At 47.9% G+C, this 17,823-nt stretch overlaps 1 protein-coding gene and 1 pseudogene across 1 annotated transcript in view; both read left to right on the forward strand.

Annotated features, from left to right (window-relative positions):
• KCNIP3 (potassium voltage-gated channel interacting protein 3) overlaps positions 1 to 17,823 on the forward strand; it is an 87,595-nt gene that overhangs the window by 36,045 nt on the left and 33,727 nt on the right. The window lies entirely within an intron of this gene.
• Positions 12,998 to 13,483, forward strand: LOC122216363 (annotated as a pseudogene).

The following is a 17,823-nucleotide window of genomic DNA, read 5'->3' on the forward strand; positions in this document are numbered from 1 at the left end:
TTCCCCCCTTTCGGGCCTCCGTTCACACGTCACCTCCCCAGAGGACTTGCCTGGCATATCACCACAGTGCCGGCACATACCAGGTGCTGGACCAAATGGTGTTGGGCAGACCGCTCTCTGCTTGGGGATTCCGGCCTGACTGCTAAGTCTCGAGCTTTCCCACATGTGTAGAGCAGGACCACGGGAGGCTGCCCATCGAGTTCAGTTCTAGGGATCGATTCGCCCACCGTTGACTGCCACCCCAGGCTCCCATTATCCCCCTTGCATTTAGGGATCCCACTCCGAAGGCTCTGAGGTGACACGTAGGAAATGTATGTGCCTGGAGCCAGGGGTCATTGTCTTCGTTTGCAAGGCTCCTACGCAGGGGCTGTGGCCAGAGCACGGGTCTGGGGGAGGTGAGGAGGGAACTGGCTGTCTGGGTCCCCGCAGCGATCAGGCTCATCCTGCTAGGTGGGCGTCACCATCAACCCCACCTTCCAGGAGCACCTGAGGCTTAGAGAGGGAAAAGCTGTCCATCTGTGCGTCGGTCCATCCATTCAACACACATCCACGAAGTGCCAAGCCTGGCACAGGCTGGGAGGGAACGGTTGCTGGGTGACCTTCCTTTCTGCCGTCCCCTACCTTTCAGGGTCCTCGCTAAGCCCCCCTCCCCCCCCACAAACACACCTGCCATGGTTGGGCTTTAGGGCTAGGCTTGAGCTGGCAGTGTTTGGGGACCTGGTGCCAGCCTGTGCTGGATAAACCTGGAGCTCCGGGAGCCCGGCTCCTTCCGGAGGGATGGGAGTAGAGGCAAGGGTCTAGGTGTGGTTTATCCTTGCGGTCCCCCGCCATTGGAGATCTCAAAATCCCGCCCCCCCCCCAATCTTCCCTGGGCCTGGGAAAAATGAATCAAATATAATGGCAGACCCCACCCCACCCCCAGCCCCTGTGGCATTCCTCTTAGACCCGCTGAGTTCTCAAGGCACAAATGGGGAAACTGAGGTCTGGAAAGGAAGTGTGAGCTGTCCAAGGTCATAAAGGTCTGGGAACTCCCAGGTCGGTGCTCTTTTCTCTACTCCCCACAGCTGTCTGAGCTCCAGTGTCTCAGCTTGAGAAGTATGAGGGGCCCAGCGAGAGAGGCTAAGGGCTCTGTCCCAGCACCTCGAGTTGGGCAGCAGAGTACTCGATGGGCGACCGAGCCATTTCCAAGCACTGAACTCACACGGGAAGTGGTTGAGTTGGGTCTGTGCTCAACGTGCTGTTTAAGCTGCACGCGTATGCGTGTCGTGAGCGTGCACACTCCCCATCCGCACGTCCTCTGTGAACGAGGTGGGCTTTGAGACTGCCTGTGTGTTGGGGCAAGACACCAGACGCTGTTCTGGAAGCAGCATCCTCAGTCCACCATCAGAAGGACCCCTGATCCCTGGGACAGCCTGGCCCCTGCAGGCCCCCTCAGAGCCAAGCTCTCAGGGTGGAGGGGCTTCCGGGAAGGGCATGCCCTGGCAGAGGAGTAAACAGAAGCCAGGTTCTCTTTTGGCTGTGGCCTTTGCCAGTATTTAGATGTGTCCTCAGGCAGGAAGGCTGTTGGCTGGGGGCCGGGTCACCGCTTGGTGGTGGGAGTGCCACAGCGGAGGAGGAGAGGGCAGAGAGGGGGTCCCAGCATAGCCTAGAGGTTTCTAGAAAGGGTAGGCGTGTGGTCCCAGCTTTGCTACTTAGCAGCTGTGTGACCTCGGGCAAGTCACTTCACTTCTCTGAACTTCAGTTTCCTCACCTGTAAAACGAAGAGCGATGTGTAACTTTCCTCCCTGGGCCCGCGGCAAGGAGCAAGCAAGACACAGACTCAGTTCAGGAGTGCCCAGCACACAATGAGTACATAGTAAATGCTCTGGCTCCCCACTCAAGGCTGAGCCTTCGTGTGGTCCCCCACCAGTCATGCCCTACTTATAGGGCTGCAATTGGGAGCACCCCACTTCTGAGACTTAAGCTGGTCCTGTATTTTAACTAAGTACGAGTCCGAGGTAAGGCCAGGGCCCCTGGCATCTGCTCCCATGCGGATGTCCCCCCTGACCCACTGGGCCTGTGCCAGCAGGCTGAGCGTCCACCACCCTGGGGGTCACGCTGCCAGTTCTCACATACACTGAAGCGGGCTCCAGCAGCCCATTTTATAGATGAGTCCTGTGGTTCAGGGAAGCTGAGCAGCCTGCCCAGGGAGGCCAAGCTAAGAGAGCCCAGCTGTACCTGACTCCAAAGCCCCGGCCCTTAGGGAGCCTCTGCCGCAGGGGACACGGGGAGGAGACGGAAACTGCACCCCTCTGGTTGGCCTGCCTGGGGTCTGTTGGGCATGGACCCCTGTGTTAAGTGCGTGGCTGGCGCACACGTTCACAGTTAAGCCGAGTAAATATTTACAGCCTTTATGGCAATTGATTGCCTTCGATCCCGTGTGCCGCTGTGAGAGAGCCCTGCTTACTCATGCTTTCTTAAAAACAGCCTCTTCTCTCACACATCTTTAATAATTCAGCTCCTAATTGTCTCCAAACGCAAACCCGAAAATGCCAACTCAGGGCCTTTGTCCCTGTGCTGGTCCACCTCCCCGTCCTCCCTGCTGGGGGGGCCGGGGGTGGCAGGGGCTCACCCTTTCCCCAGGCCTCCAGGCCCTGCCTGTGACCGCTTCCGGGAGGGGCTCGGGCCTGGTGGGTGCCTGTATGCCCCACCTCCGGCTGTTGGCAGCAGCGGTGAGGAAGAGAGCCTTGGAGTAATTGAGTCGCAGGGCTGAGTGGGGAGGAAGCAGGAGCAAGAAGGTGTGGCTGCTGCTCCCCGGGGAGCCCTGCAGTGCTGAGGAATGGGGAGGGCAGGGGTGAGGGCCCGGGGGCAGCTTGAGGTGACGGGGAAGGCCAATCCTGAGTGGGTGTCTGTACACACTTGAGGCCAGAAACTGCTCCTGCCCTGGGCTGGGGGTGGGGGGTGGAGCCTGACCGCTATTTACAGTGTCTCCTGGGTGCCAGGTCTCCTGTGCTGGGCTTCCTGGCTGGCAGTGCTTCCTGGCCTCTCCTGGGGACCATCTCCATATGGTGGGGGGGGGGGGGAGTGGGAGGAGAGTCTGGGGGGAATGGATGGTGTCCAAGGCCCGCCCTCCTGGCAGGATGATGGGGGCTGCTAATAGAACCACTCTGGGCTCTACTTCCCTTCTCCATCCGGCCCCAGTCAGGGTGCACGGGGGGCCTAAGGAAGAGTCACCTGACCCTCCCTGAAGCACAACATCTGCCCAGTTAAATCCTCGTGGCCAGGAGGGCAGGCCAAGTGAGGCAGACACTATGGCAGGTGCAGCAAGGAAGGAACCAGTCTGTGGCGGCCCTACCTGGCCCAGCGGCTGCCATGGCAGAGGGCCTCTGGGCCAGAGCACCAAGGCTGTGGCTCCCAGTCCTTGTGAGGTCCCGGGGGGGAGATGTGGGTCCCGTGTAAACATCCAGGACTCCTCTGCCCTCCAGCTCCAGGCGAGGCTGAGACCATCCAGCTGTCCATTCACTCAACAAGCCATCAAGCTTGTCTGCCGGGCACTGTTCTGGGTCCCGGGGACATAACAGGGATCTAAGACCAAAATCCCTTTAGTTTATAGGACATAATATGAGATTGGTATATAAATGTTATATTTGAAAGTGACAGGGCTCCAGAAATTACGCAGAGCAGAGAAGAGGGTAGAGGGCCCAGGGAAGGGCTTGGAGGGAATGTGTGACATTTGAACAGAGACATGAGGTGGGGAGAGAAGAGCCTACAGGAAAGCTTTTCGGGCAGAGGGACAGCACAGGCCAAAGCCCAGAGGCAGGGGTGAGCTGTTGTGTCTGGGAACCGGGAGATGCTCAGAGAGGTCACAGGGTAGGGGTGGGGGGCTTCAGTTGTTGGTGGGAGTGAGATGGGGCCCGGGGATTTGAGCAGAGCAGTGAGGGGTCACGGTGCCTCCTGTTTGGAGCCCACCCTTCCCACTGTTGTTGCCGCTGCTGTTGCTGCTGCTAAGGGAGCAGAATAAGCCACCGGCGCCGGGAGGGCGGTGGGGTCCTCGTGGTCATCAGGCACACAGGCTGGGCAGGGTGCAGGTGCCAGAGGTGGTGAGAAGCAGGCTGGTCCTGGAGGCATTTGAAGGTGGAGCTGAAAGGCTTTGCTGACAGACGAGTGGTAGCAGGGTGTAAGAGAAAGAGAGGAGGTCAAAGATAACGACAAGGTCAAAGGTTTTGTCCTGAGCATCTGGAGATCTGAATGATTGTTCACTGTGGTGGGAAATGGACAAGTGGGTCTTGTGTTTGGGGGGGTGGGTGGGGAGCTCAGTGGTAGCACGTTTAGTTTGAGACGGCTAAGGACTAGTGGAAGTGTTGAGGAGACAGCTGGCAGTTGGGATATGAGATACTTGAGGACTGGAGAGAGAAAGTTGGGAGTCCTTGGCACATACACATGCTTTAAAGCCAAAAGACTGGACAAAAGTGGTCCAGGGCCGAGCTAGGCACAAACACACACACATGGAAAGGTCTCTGGCTCCTGTGCCCATCCCCTGAGCTTGGCCTTGATGTCTGCAGAAGGTTTCTATCGTCTATTCTATCAAGAAAAGCACTTCTCCGTGTTCCAGAAAGCAACCTCCATCCTGTTCTAACTGTTGGTTGGGATAAGGGCTCTCAGCTTGTCCATGCTTCTCAGTCTAGACGTGGTCCCTTTGACACTGCTGGACCAACCACGGCAGGAGTACCCGCTGGCCGGGGCAGGCACCTGGCCCATCCAGGCCAATGAGATCCCTTTCCAGGTCCTTTGACAGTGAGTGGCCTTGTGTCTGGAGCGGAGATGCAGGGACACAGAGGCCTGGCGGCTTCTAGTAGCCAAGTACCAAGCCATGTAGAAGAAGCCATTTGGGTGTGAGAGGTGGAGAACGGTCTGAGAACACATTTTCTGGTCATTTTTTTGTCCCCTTCTCTTCCTGTGGTTTAGTTTAAGGGCAGATAAATCCCTTTGCCTGAGCCAGTTCGATCAAGAGAAATTTAATCTCAACAGTCAGATGGAGGGAGGAGGCAGCAACAGGGGAACCTGGGGAGGTTCGGAACATAAGGGAAACACGCTGATTCTCCTAAGCCCTGGAAAGGCTACCCCAAGCCAGGCCCACGAGGAGCATGTGACAAAGTGATTACTGAGGCCAGGACCAGATGCAGTACCGATTGGGGTCAGTACTGATTGAGATACTGTTGGGGAGCTGATACTACTGAGTCCATCATTTAAATATATTTAAATCATCATTTAAATATCTACATATAAGGCCTATATTGGTTCACTTGGACTCTCCACAGAGATTTGACTGTTAGTTTCCCTGTTTGTTGATTTCCTCCACTAAGAATCTCAGGGAAACAATGAATGTATGCGGCAGCCAAGGTGGTTGGTTTTGGGTTTGTGGTTCAGGGCCTCTCCCTTCCCATTGTATTCTGGGTATGCCTTGTATGCCTCTACAAGGTCCCTTGTTCAGTGCCCCGTAGCATCCCTGCCAGAGGATAAACCAGACTACGCACAATTGTGGGGCAGGATCCAGTGGGCATCTCTGCTCAGGGCAGGGCACCCACCAGGGCTTAGCGAGTGTTACCCTCATACTTACTTATCGCATAGGAAGGAGTTACAGCGATTGAGCCACGGCTGGTGCTTTATTTACGTTAGGTAAGAGAGATTGGGCCAAGTGATCACAGAGCACGTCTGCTTCCAGTTCTCCCAGGAAGGACAGAAAAGATAACCAGAAAAGAATGAGGAAGGGGTGCCTTCAGAGAGCCAGAACTTGCGAGGAATCCCCAAAAGGCAGAAGGCAGGTGGGATCACCCTGAAGGAGGAATCTGGGGAACCCACAGCTCAAAGGGGCATAGGAAGTGCCACAGCTTTCAGACTTGGGTGAGTGGCAACAGATAGCAGAAGGGGTACGGGACTAGGAGCACCTGGGGGAGGGCCACCCCCACCCTCTGTCTTTGCACAAAGGTCCCCAACCCATTCCAGAGCTAAGTTAGGGCATGTGGACCTAAGAGACCAAGCAGTCCCTGGGGTGACCGGTGATGCCAAAGCACAGGGAGCCTAGTCCCAGAAGACGAACCACAGGTACACCCTACACGTCAGCCATCCTACTCTGCCATACGCTCCCTGCAGGGGTAGGTCTATGCGCACTTTACACGCAGACACGGATCCGTGCCTGAGAGCCACCCAACTTTTGAGGAAAACCAACATCGAAGAGAAGCATAAAGCTCAGTGAAATGAAGAAGGAACACCCGAATCCATAGAGTCACTAAGACAAACAAAAGAAAAAGTATAGAACAGGAAAAGTATAATAAATATTCTCAGAGATCCAAGAGGACATCATATGCACACAAAAGAATCAACGATCTTGGAAGAGAAACTATAATTGCTGAAGCAGAGAACATGTCGTAGATGGGTTGAATAGCAGAATGGTTACCTGAATAAAGCAAATTAACGAGCTTGACTCGGTAGCCTAGAATTTCTATCAAGTCATATATAATGAAAGAGAAAGAGATGAAAATATGAAAAAGAATAGGGTCATGGGGCAGTTACAGACTTGCAACTAAAAAGAGTAAGCAGGCGTTGAGAGAACAGAGAGGAGGAAATACTCATTAATAGAAACCATTGTGAGAGTCATTTCGTTTAATCTTCCCAGCAATGCAGTGAGGAAGCCTGGGGAGAACGAAGTGGGGCTTCTCCAGGGCCCTGCATCTACAAGGAAGATCTGCTCCTGGTTCAGCCTGACCCCAGAGCCAGGGGCCATGCTAACTGAGGCACACTGGCTACTCCCTGAAAGCTTATGTGGTGGAACAGTGTCTCTCCAAGGATGGCCCGTGGGATAGTAGTGCGTGTCATGTGACAAGCGATTCTGTGGTCAGATACGTTTGAGAAGTACCAGTCAGATGAGGTTAAACAAATTTTGTTTTTGTGACGGTTGGGAACACTTTTTGCCTCTCTAGGTCTTGATTTTCTCATCCGTTCAATGGGAATCATAATTCCATCCCTGGCTGTCTTCCAGGTTTCAGGGGCCAAAGAAAACATTGGATGTGACACTGCATGTGTGGTCATATGAATATGAAATACCTGGTTTTGTGTGAGTCCCATCACTAAATGCTCTGTCTACTTGTGCTTCAGGCTGTGATAGGCAGCTCTATAGACTCAACTTCTCATATATGATTCGGAAATTTGGACCCCAGAGTCTGCTCTTTTGGTAAAAATGTTTGTGTTGAGCGGCGACCAGGGTTCTCACTCCAGGGCTGTGTGTGGCTGTCCTCGAGCCTTGGTCCTTGGGTATAGCACAGGACAGCCAGAGTTTGTGTGTCCTGTGGGGGGGTGTTCCGTGCGCCTCCCGCCCCTCAGGGTGCTGCCCAGTGTCTTTTATATGTTCAAGTCTGGGGGGGCTGAGGGCTGAGGAAAGAGCCTTGGCCAAGGAGTTGAGAGGCCTGGGCGCTTGTCCCCACTATGCCACTGTGTGACTTCACAGCCCCCGGCTGGGCCTCACTTGTCTCCTCTGTGAAATGGGAGCTGGGAGGAAATCACTGCAGTCCTAATCTGGTCATGTGGCAGCTAAAGAGATCTTTACAAGGAAAAGGGCAGGGCAGGAGGGGAGAGGTAAGGAGAGGAGAGAGGACAAATGCTTCATTGTCCTTGGAATAAAGCCTTGAATGAATGAATGAATGAATGAACCCTTACCTTGACCTTCTGGCCCCTGCCTGGCCCTGCCAAGGCTCAGCTCTCTCCAGAGTCCATTATACCATCTCACCTTCTGTCCCCACCCAGCCCCCACCTGCTCACTCCAGGTCCCACTCTCCTATCCTGGAGCTACTTAGTCAAATCCCCTTCACATCCTCTTTGCCTTCAGACCTGGTCTTGGAAATGTTCAAACTCTCTCTGGGAAACCTGTTCTGGGCTTTGGGTTTGGGATGGTGCGCTTTGCAGTATGTCTTCCACCACCAACATTGGCCTGCCCCATCATAGCCGCCTCAAGGTCTGTCTCCCCCTCTAGAACATACACCCCTTGAGGCCAGTTGCTGTGTGTGCCACGTTTAATGCTGTATCTTCCAGGCATAGAGCAGACACTCAGTAAAATATATGTTGAATGAGTAAATGCATGAATGAGGCTCAGCTTCCTTCTAACTCTGAAATCCTACGTCTCTCTGGATTGAAGGAAGGTTCAAAAACCACTTTTCCTCCCCTGGGTCTAGCTAACAGACTCCTCTGGCCCCTGACCCCTCTTCCATGATGGCCTCACAAGTCCTCTGAGAAGGGGAAATGTTTGAGTGTTGCCAAGGGCCATCATGGGACACGTGCTCAGGTTAGAATCCCTTGCTTCTTGATTTGTAGTCATGAATGGGGATAGTAACAGAGGTGCGAGGATTAAACAATATTATGCATGTGAGTGCCTAGGAGAGCGCCTGCATAGTAAACACTCAAGAAGTTGCTACTATTATTAGTTCTCAATTCCCTTGCTTAACTGAGCTCAGAGAGAGGGATGGAGGCAAGGGCAGGTTTCAGATCTAGGATTTCCAACCCCAAGCCCAGGGCTTTGGCTTCTCCCCTGCTGCTTCCCATCTCAGACCCCAAGGTTTTAACTCCCAGGCCATTCATCCACATCTAGCTGACACAGGGCATCTGTAATAAGCATACCTCTCTGAGCTGCCAGAGGCCACCACAAGAGCTGAGACACCAACACCAAAGTGTCCTGAATGGAAATTCCCCAAGACACCCTTGGGCCCTGGGCTTGAGTTCAAACAAAGAAATGCTTATGTTCAAACTTCTTTACAGATCAGCAGCAAGGATGTGACTTCAGAGCACTTAGCATCAGTGTCATAAAACATGAGGATTGATGACCCTGTGTGACTGGGGTGAATGCCAGGGAGAACAAGCAGACTCTGAGTTGGCCAACAATGCTTCCTGTGTATATTTTGTGCACAGGGCCCCAGCCTAGATTCAACATGATATACTAGTTAACATGTGCATGGAGCCCCTTAGCATATACAACACTCTCACTTACATGGGTACACCTGATTATCACAACAATACAAGGGGGTGGGCCAAGGGTTAAGGAGTGTTTCCCCCACTATGGACATAAGGAAACCAAGGCCCAAGGAGGTGAGAAGCAACATAGCTTAGGGCACAGAGCCTTTGATCTCCTGACTTCCCGTTACCCAGTCCTCTTGCCAACACAGAGAGGTGGGAAAGCCAAGTTCAGCCAAGAAAAATAAATTTACCCAAAGAAACTCACAGACTCACATGGTGGACATTGTACAAACTGTAAGTGTCTGCAGGGAAGTTGCTGAGAAGAACTATAGTTGGCCTCATTCAGTCCTGTCATTCTTGGGCTGGTTGGTTCCTCTGGACTGGACCTGTATAAGGGTAAGAAAAGACATAGGAAGAGATTAGAAGTCCTCCAAATGAGAGAGGCAATAGGAATCTTCTATCACAGGGACCTAAGAAGTGAGATAAGGGGCTCTGAAGACAAGGTGGCCTCAAGTGTCCCTCTTTCCATTACCTGTTCACTATTCCTAGACTCTTATAAACCCTTGGAGTTAATATCCAAATTAGATGGGGATTTGGATATGCCTTGGGTGCAGATGGAGGCATGCAGAGATATCCTCTCTTCCTGACCAAGGTGTAAACAAACAAGGTCAATGGGCAAGCAAAAGAGAGTTTTCCATAAGTAGGCAGTGAGGGGCCCACTACCACAGTAAGAATTGGAGAATGGTCCACATAACAAGCAGCTCACTTTTCTCATGCCTTCCAAATCTTTCCAGACCATGAAAACCATGGGAGGCTGAACTGCTCAATTAAGGCACATGAAGTTCCTTTCCTTCCAGAGATCACTGGTCCTGATTCTAGGATTTTCAAGATGAGGCAAGATCCCACGATGCATGTAAGGGGCAAAAACTTATTCCCAGAAGTTGATTCTGACCTTGGACACTTCATCTCTTTAGTACTTCTTGTGGAATGTATCTACTGATGATAAATTTTCTCAGTTTCTGTTTAATTCAGAATGCCTCAATTTGCCCTTCTTTTTTGAAAGACATTTTTGCTGGGTATAGAATTATAGGTTGGCCAGTGATTTCTCTTTGAGTACTTTGAAAAAATGTTATTCCATTGTGTTCTGGCTTCTATGGCTTTTGTCACAAAGTCTACCATCATTTGTATTATGTCCCTGAATGTCTCTTTCCTCTGGATGCCTTTGAGATTTTCTATTTACCATTAGTTTTCAGCAGTTTGACCATGATATACCTAGCTGTGGCTTTCTTTGTATTTATCCCCACCTTGGTTTTGTTGAGATTGTTGAAAATGTGGCTTGATATCTTTCATCTGTTTTGGAAATTTTTCTGCCATTGCTTCTTCAAATTCTGATTCTGTCCCTTGCTCTCTCTTTGCTTCTTCTGGGGCTCCAATTACACCTTTGTTGGGCTCATTTACACATCTTCCTTATCTTCTTTTCTGTTTTTTTTTCCCCTTTGATATTCACTTATAATCCATTCACATTTACTGTAATTATTGATGTGGTTGGATTTCCATGTGCCATTTTACTACTTGTTTTCTATTTGTCTCTTTTGTTCTCTGCTCCTCCTTTACTGATATCTGTTGTGTTAAATATATATATTTTTAGGTACCATTTAAATTCCTCTGTTGATTTTTAACACTGCATTGTTTTGACTTACTTGCCTATTGGATCCTTTAGGGGTTACAATGTACACTTTAATTCATAACAATTTACTTCAGAGTAATATTAACTTAATTCCAGTAAAATATAAAAATTTTCCTCCACCATATTGTCTTTTTTCTCTTCTCCTATATGCTATTATCATCACATATATTACATTCATATATGTTATAAGCCAAAGCATACAGTGCTATAATTATTGGCTTATGCAAACATATCTTTCAAAGAAATTAAGGGCTGAAATAAGAAAAAAAAACTGTATTCAGTCTTTTAAATTTATCCAAATAATTTAAATTGCTGCCATGCTTCTTTTTTTTTTCTATGGATTTGAATTACTTCATTTCAGCCTGAAGGACTTCCTTTAGTACTTCTTGTAAGGCAGGTCTGCTAGCAATGAATTCTCCTTGTTTATCTGGGAATGTCTCTATTTTGTCTTCATTTTTGAAGGATGGTTTCAGCTAAACAAAGAATTTTTGGCTGGGGCTCCTGGGTGGCTGTCAGTTAAGAGCCCGACTTCGGCTCAGGTCATGATCTCGCAGTTCACGATTTCAAGCCTTGAGTCAGGCACTGTGCTGACAGCTCAGAGCCTGGAGCCTGCTTCAGATTCTGTGTCTCCCTCTCTCTCTCTGCCCCTCCCCTGCTTGTACTCTGTCATTCTCTCAAAGATAATGAACATAAAAAAAGAAAAGATAAGAAAAAGAAAAATAAATTAAAAAAGAGAATTTTTGGCAGATAGGTTTTTTTTTCCTTTCAGCACCTTGAGTATGTTATTCTACTGCTTTCCAGCTGTTTCCATTATTTCTGATGAGAAGACAGCTATTAATCATATTGTTCCCTGTATGTGATGTGTCATTTTTCTCTTGCTGCTTTCAAGATTTTCTCTTTGTCTTTGTATTTCAACTGTTTGATTGTGATGTGGATAGGTGGGGATATCTTCATGCTTTTCATATTTGGAGTTCTTTCAGCTTTTTGGATCTGGATATTTATGCTTTTCATCAAATTTGGGAATTTTTGGCTATTATTTCTTCAAAAATTTTTTTCTTTTTCTTTGTCTTTCTTTCTTTTTTTTTTCTTTTTTTTTTCTTTTTTTTTTTTTTTGCTTCTCTCTCTCTCTTTTATTCTTCTGGGAATTTCATCACATATATATTGATATGTTTAATGTTGGCCTAAAGGTATCTGAGACTCATTTCCATTTTCTTCAATGTTTTTTCTCTCTTTTCTTCATATAGGATAATTTCTATTCATCTATCTTCAAGTTTACTGACACTTTCTTCTGCTAGCTCAAGTCTGCTGTTGAGTCCTTCTAATGAGTTTTATTTAAAAAATTTTTGCAGGGGCACCTGGGTGTCTCAGTCAGTTGAGCATCCGACTTCAGCTCAGGTCATGATCTCATGGTTTGTGGGTTTGAGCCCCGTATCGGGCTCTGTGCTGACAGCTCGGAGCCTGGAGCCTGCTTCGGATTCTGTCTCCTTCTCTCTCTGCCCCTCCCCCACTTGTGCTCTGTCTCTGTCTGTCTCTCAAAAATATATAAATGTAAAAAAATTTTTTTAATTTGTTAAATGTTTATTTATTTTTTTAAAAATTTTTTAATGTTTATTTTTGAGAGAGAGAGACAGAGTGTGAGCAGGGGAGGTGCACAGAGAGAACGAGACACAGAATCTGAAGCAGGCTCCTGGCTCTGAGCTGTCACACAGAGCCCAATGTGGGGCTTGAACTCATGGACCATGAGATCATGACCTGAGCTGAAGTTGGACACTCAACTGACTGAGCCACCCAGGCATACCTAATGTTTATTTTTGAGGAGAGAGAGAGAGAGAGAGAGAGCGAGCACAAGTGGGGGAGGGGAAGAGAAAGAGAGAGACAGAATCTGAAGCAGGCACCAGGCTCTGAGTTGTCAGCACAGATCCTGATGCGGGGCTCAAACCCATGAATCGCAAGATCATGACCTGAGCTGAAGTAGGACATTTAACCGACTGAGCAACCCAGGCACCCCCCTTCTAATGAATTTTAAAATTTCAGTTATTTCATTTTCCATCTTCAGAATTTTCATCCAGTTTTTTTATGTTTTCTGCCACTACATTGAGATTCTTCATCCACTAAGTCATCAGTCACACTTTCCTTTATGTCTTTAAAAATGACTTTCTTTAGTTCTTTGAATATATTCATAATAGCTGCTTTGAAGTCTTTATCTGCTAAATTCAACATCTAGCAATGCTCAGAGATAGCTTCTATTGGCTATTTTTTTCCCCCTTAAGCATGAGTCACATTTTCTTCTTTCGTGGCATGCCTTGAAATTTTTTATTGAGCCCTTTCACGAAGATGGCGCCGAAGGTGAAGAAGGAAGCCCCTGCCCCTCCCAAAGCCAAAGCCAAAGCCAAAGCCAAAGCCAAAGCAAAGGCATTGAAGTGCAAGAAAGCAGTGCTGAAAGGCATCCGCAGTCATAAAAAAAAGATCCACACGTCACCTACATTCCGATGGCCCAAGATATTGTGTCTCTGAAGGCAGCCCAAATATCCTTGAAAGAGCGCCTCCAGGAGAAACAAGCTTGACCACTGTGCCATCATCAAGTTCCCCCTGACTACCAAGTCAGCCATGAAGAAAATAGAAGACAACAACATTCTTGTGTTCATTGTGGATGTCAAGGCCAACATGCACCAGATCAAACAGGCTGTGAAGAAGCTCTATGACATTGACGTGGCCAAGGTCAACACTCTGATCAGGCCTGGTGGAGAAAAGAAAGCATATGTTCGACGGGCTCCTGACTATGATGCTTTGGATGTTGCCCACAAAATTGGGATCATCTAAACTGAGTCCAGCTGGCTAACTCTAAATATAAATGTTTTAAACATTAAAAAAAAAAAAAAAAAAGAGGAGTGCCTGCATGGCTTAGTAGGTTGGGCGGCCAACTACATACAGCTCAGGTCATGATCTCGTAGTCTATGAGTTCTAGCCCCGCATTGGGCTCTGTGCTGACAGCTCAGAGCCTGGAGCCTGCTTCCAATTCTGTGTCTCCCTCTCTCTCTGCCCCTTCCCTGCTTGCTCTCTCTTTCTCTCTCTCAAAGATAATAAACATTAAAAATTTAAAAAAAAAATAAAAAGAAAAAAGAAGTTTTTTATTGAATAATGGGTCAGACACATGTGCAGCTTCATGTGGTGGACAGTGCTTCTCCTGCACGTCACCGTTGTCATCAGTGTTAAAGGCAGTAAGAGATAGATATGGGTTCCAGTTTGTTCTCACTTTTTCTCCCTTCGCATCCAGCCTTTTCCCCTATATTCTGGTCTTGCTGACCTACAGCAACTTCAGGCATATGTGGAGGCAACAGCCTTCCATAGACTTCTTACCCCACTCCCCCAATTGTGTAAGGTCTCATTCTTATAATAAAGCCTTTATTCTCTATCTCTCATAGTGGTTCTGCTTCCCCGATCAACCATAATGGTGCAAGATCCCAATTCTCTGTTAAAATTTAAACTTCATCTTTGGATTCATTTGGTCCATTTCCTTTTCTATTTTTGGAAATATACTAATTGTAGTTATTTTGAAGTCCTTATCTGCTAACTCCAAAATCTGGGTCATCTCTGTAGGCTTCTATTAAGTGCATGATAAGCCACTTTTCCTTCTTCATATGTCTAGCAATTTTTTATTGCATGCTGAATGATGTGTTTGTTATGCATGTGAATGGTAAGTTGTAGAGGCTCTGGGTTACCTTCTCTCCCTCAAAAGAGTGTTGAGTTTTGTTCAGGAGTTAACCTCCTGGCAAATCACACTCCTCTTGTCCAAGCTTGCTTTTAGGCTTTGTTAACATACGCCTGTTTCAGCTTTTTTCTTATTTATGAAGTGTAGCCGTTCTCTTGAGGAATTACCTTAATCCTAAACTATGGCTTTTCTGGGACCTCAACAGAAAGCCTAAGTTGTTCACCAGTGTTTGGCTGGGCTCAACCCTTGATATTTTCTCACAGTTCTAGGAGATTTCAGTCCCCCCGACCGCTATTTTCTGTAAGCCCTCCCGGAGTCTCTCTCTGCTCATGAACAGCCTAACAATTGACCCGAGGGATATTTTCATAGATTTTGGGGGCTGCTCCTTTTCTGTGGCTCCCTCATTTCCAGACTCCTGCCCTCTCAAATCATGGCCACCTTGGCAGTCTCGAAGTCTTATCTCTATCTCCTGAATCCAGTGTGACCAACAGTGCTAGGATGTTCTGCTGCTCAGCACTTTGGAAAATATGCTCAGAAATAAAGAAGAAATGAATGTGGGGATCATTTAGTGTGATTCTCAAGGATCATTACCCTATGTTAATTGATGTCCAGTGTCTACATATAGTTGCTTTACATGTTTTGTCTAGACTTTACAGTTGTTTTCATTGGTAAGGTAAGTCTGATGCCAGCTACTCATCGTAACTGGAATCTTCCTTTCCTGCATTCACAGGGGCTGAGAGAGGTGATGTCATTTGTATGGTTAAAAACACAGATGTGGGGCGCCTGGGTGGCTCAGTCGGTTAAGCGTCCGACTTCGGCTCAGGTCATGATCTCGCAGTTTGTGAGTTCGAGGCCCACATCGGGCTCTGTGCTGACGGCTCCGAGCCTGGAGCCTGCTTCCGATTCTATGTCTCCCTCTCTCTCTGCCCCTACCCTGCTCACGCTCTGTCTCTCTCTATCTCTCCTTCAAAAATAAATAAACATTAAAAAAATTAAAGACAAATAAAAACACAGATGTATTTATTTTTTTAATTTTTTTTAACGTTTATTTATTTTTGAGACAGAGAGAGACAGAGCATGAACAGGGGAGGAGCAGAGAGAGAGGGAGACACAGAATCTGAAACAGGCTCCAGGCTCCGAGCTGTCAGCACAGAGCCCGATGCGGGGTTCGAACCCACGGTCCATGAGATCATGACCTGAGCCGAAGTCGGACGCCCAACCGACCAAGCCACCCAGGCGCCCCAACACAGATGTTTTTAAACTCACCTATGTTCCTGCTTGGTCTCTGAGTGTCAACAGGATGTACGATGAATCCTTTCTTTGTGATAACAACAGAAGCTTCATCCCCTGTTGGATACCTCAAATGGGTGAAAGGCACTGTTCTAAGTGCTTTACATGCACTAATTTATGTTACCCTCATACTCACTCTGTGATATATGTATTATCATTCCCATTTATAGTTGCAGAACTGAGTCTTGTTGAGGCTAAGTTACTTGCCCAAGGTCACATGTCTAATAAGTAGAAAAGCCAGGATTTGAATCTAGACAGTCTGTTTTCAAAGCCTGCACTATTTTTAAAATTTTTTTTTAAGATTTATTTATTTTTGAGACAGAGAGAGAGAGAGAGCATGAACAGGGGAGGGTCAGAGAAAGAGGGAGACACGGAATCCGAAACAGGCTCCAGGCTCTGAGCTGTCAGCACAGAGCCCGACCTGGGGCTCGAACCCACAGACTGCGAGGTCATGACCTGAGCCGAAGTCGGATGCTTAACCGACTGAGCCACCCAGGCGCCCCAAAGCCTGCACTATTAACCACCATGCTACACTGCCATTTAAAAACGATCTCAGTATTTCTTTTGAGAGAGGCAGAGAGAGAGAGAGAGAGAGAGAGAGAGAGAGACCCAAGCAGGCTCCACACTGTCAGTACAGAGCCTGATGTGGGGCTCAAGCTCACAAACCACGAGATCATGACCTGAGTTGAAATCAAGAGTCAGATACTTAACAGACTGAGCCACCCAGGCACCCCTCAATATTTTTTTAGATTTTGTTAAAAATGTAAGTTATGACAAAATCATTGTTTGAGCAGACTGTTAAAATCTATAGTTTTTCCTCCCAGGCTGCATTTGGAACATACAGAATCTGTCAGCTTCCTTCATTTCTCTCAGTGAGGCTCCCTCCTTTCTGCCACTACCTGGGTGCAGGCTACCTTCATCTTTCACCCCAGCTCTTCCCTGTTATCATCATGGGCTTCTCCGCCTCCAGGCTTCAGAGTACATTCAAACCCCAGCTCTGCCTCTTACCAATGTTGAGCACTTGGTGTACATTTCTGAAGCCTCAATTTCTCCTCAGCTTCGTGGAACAGAAAACCTAAGTAATGGTGATTTATTTATTTTTTTAATATGCTCTGAAGGCAGTGTCACAGAGAGATGGGTGGTGTGCCTCACAACCCCTGCCTCCCCATCCACCTCCTGTGCTGACCACATTGGCTTTTTGAGGTCCCTGCCTTGCCTGATGTCTGCCTGTTCCTTGCCAGTTGCCAGTCTTGTGACTGGGAGCTTCCTTCTAAAGGTTTAATCCCCAACTGAGGGCTCCAGCTGTTTGTTCTGCCCTTCTCCTCCCCACCTCCAGGTTGCTCCACCCTCCAGCCCAATGATTGGGCTGTTTTTCTTGGCCCCAGTCCTCACCATACATACATACATACATACATACCACATCTTCTTTATCCACTCGTTGTCAATGGACATTTGGGCTCTTTCCATACTTTGGCTATTGTCAATAGTGCTGCTATAAACATGGGGGTGCATGTGCCCCTTCGAAACAGCACACATGTATCCCTTGGATAAATACCTACTAGTGCAATTGCTGGGTCGTAGGGTAGTTCTATTTTTAATTTTTTGAGGAACCTCCATACTGTTTTCCAGAGTGGCCGCACCAGTTTGCATTCCCACCAGCATTGCAAAAGAGATCCTCTTTCAGCGCATCCTCGCCAACATCTGTTGTTGCCCGAGTTGTTAATGTTAGCCATTCTGACGGGTGTGAGGTGGTATCTCATTGTGGTTTTGATATGTATTTCCCTGATGATGAGTGATGTTGAGCATTTTTTCATGTGTCGGTTGGCCATCTGGATGTCTTCTTTGGAGAAGTGTCTATTCATGTCTTTTGCCCATTTCTTCACTGGATTATTCATTTTTTGGGTGTTGAGTTTGAGAAGTTCTTTGTAGATTTTGGATACTAACCCTTTATCTTATATGTCATTTGTAAGTATCTTCTTCCATTCTGTTGGTTGCCTTTTAGTTTTGCTGATTGTTTCCTTCATAAGTAATGGTGATTTAAATGAGACCAGGGTTTAGTTTTGTCAAGCAATGAAAAATCCAGAGGTAGGGAGTTGTTAGGTTTAGTTTGGCAACTCAAGTCATAATTTAGGAACCTGTGTCCTTCTCTCATGGCTTCAGG

Source organism: Panthera leo, chromosome A3 (assembly GCF_018350215.1).
Source record: "Panthera leo isolate Ple1 chromosome A3, P.leo_Ple1_pat1.1, whole genome shotgun sequence".
Lineage (NCBI taxonomy): Eukaryota > Metazoa > Chordata > Mammalia > Carnivora > Felidae > Panthera > Panthera leo.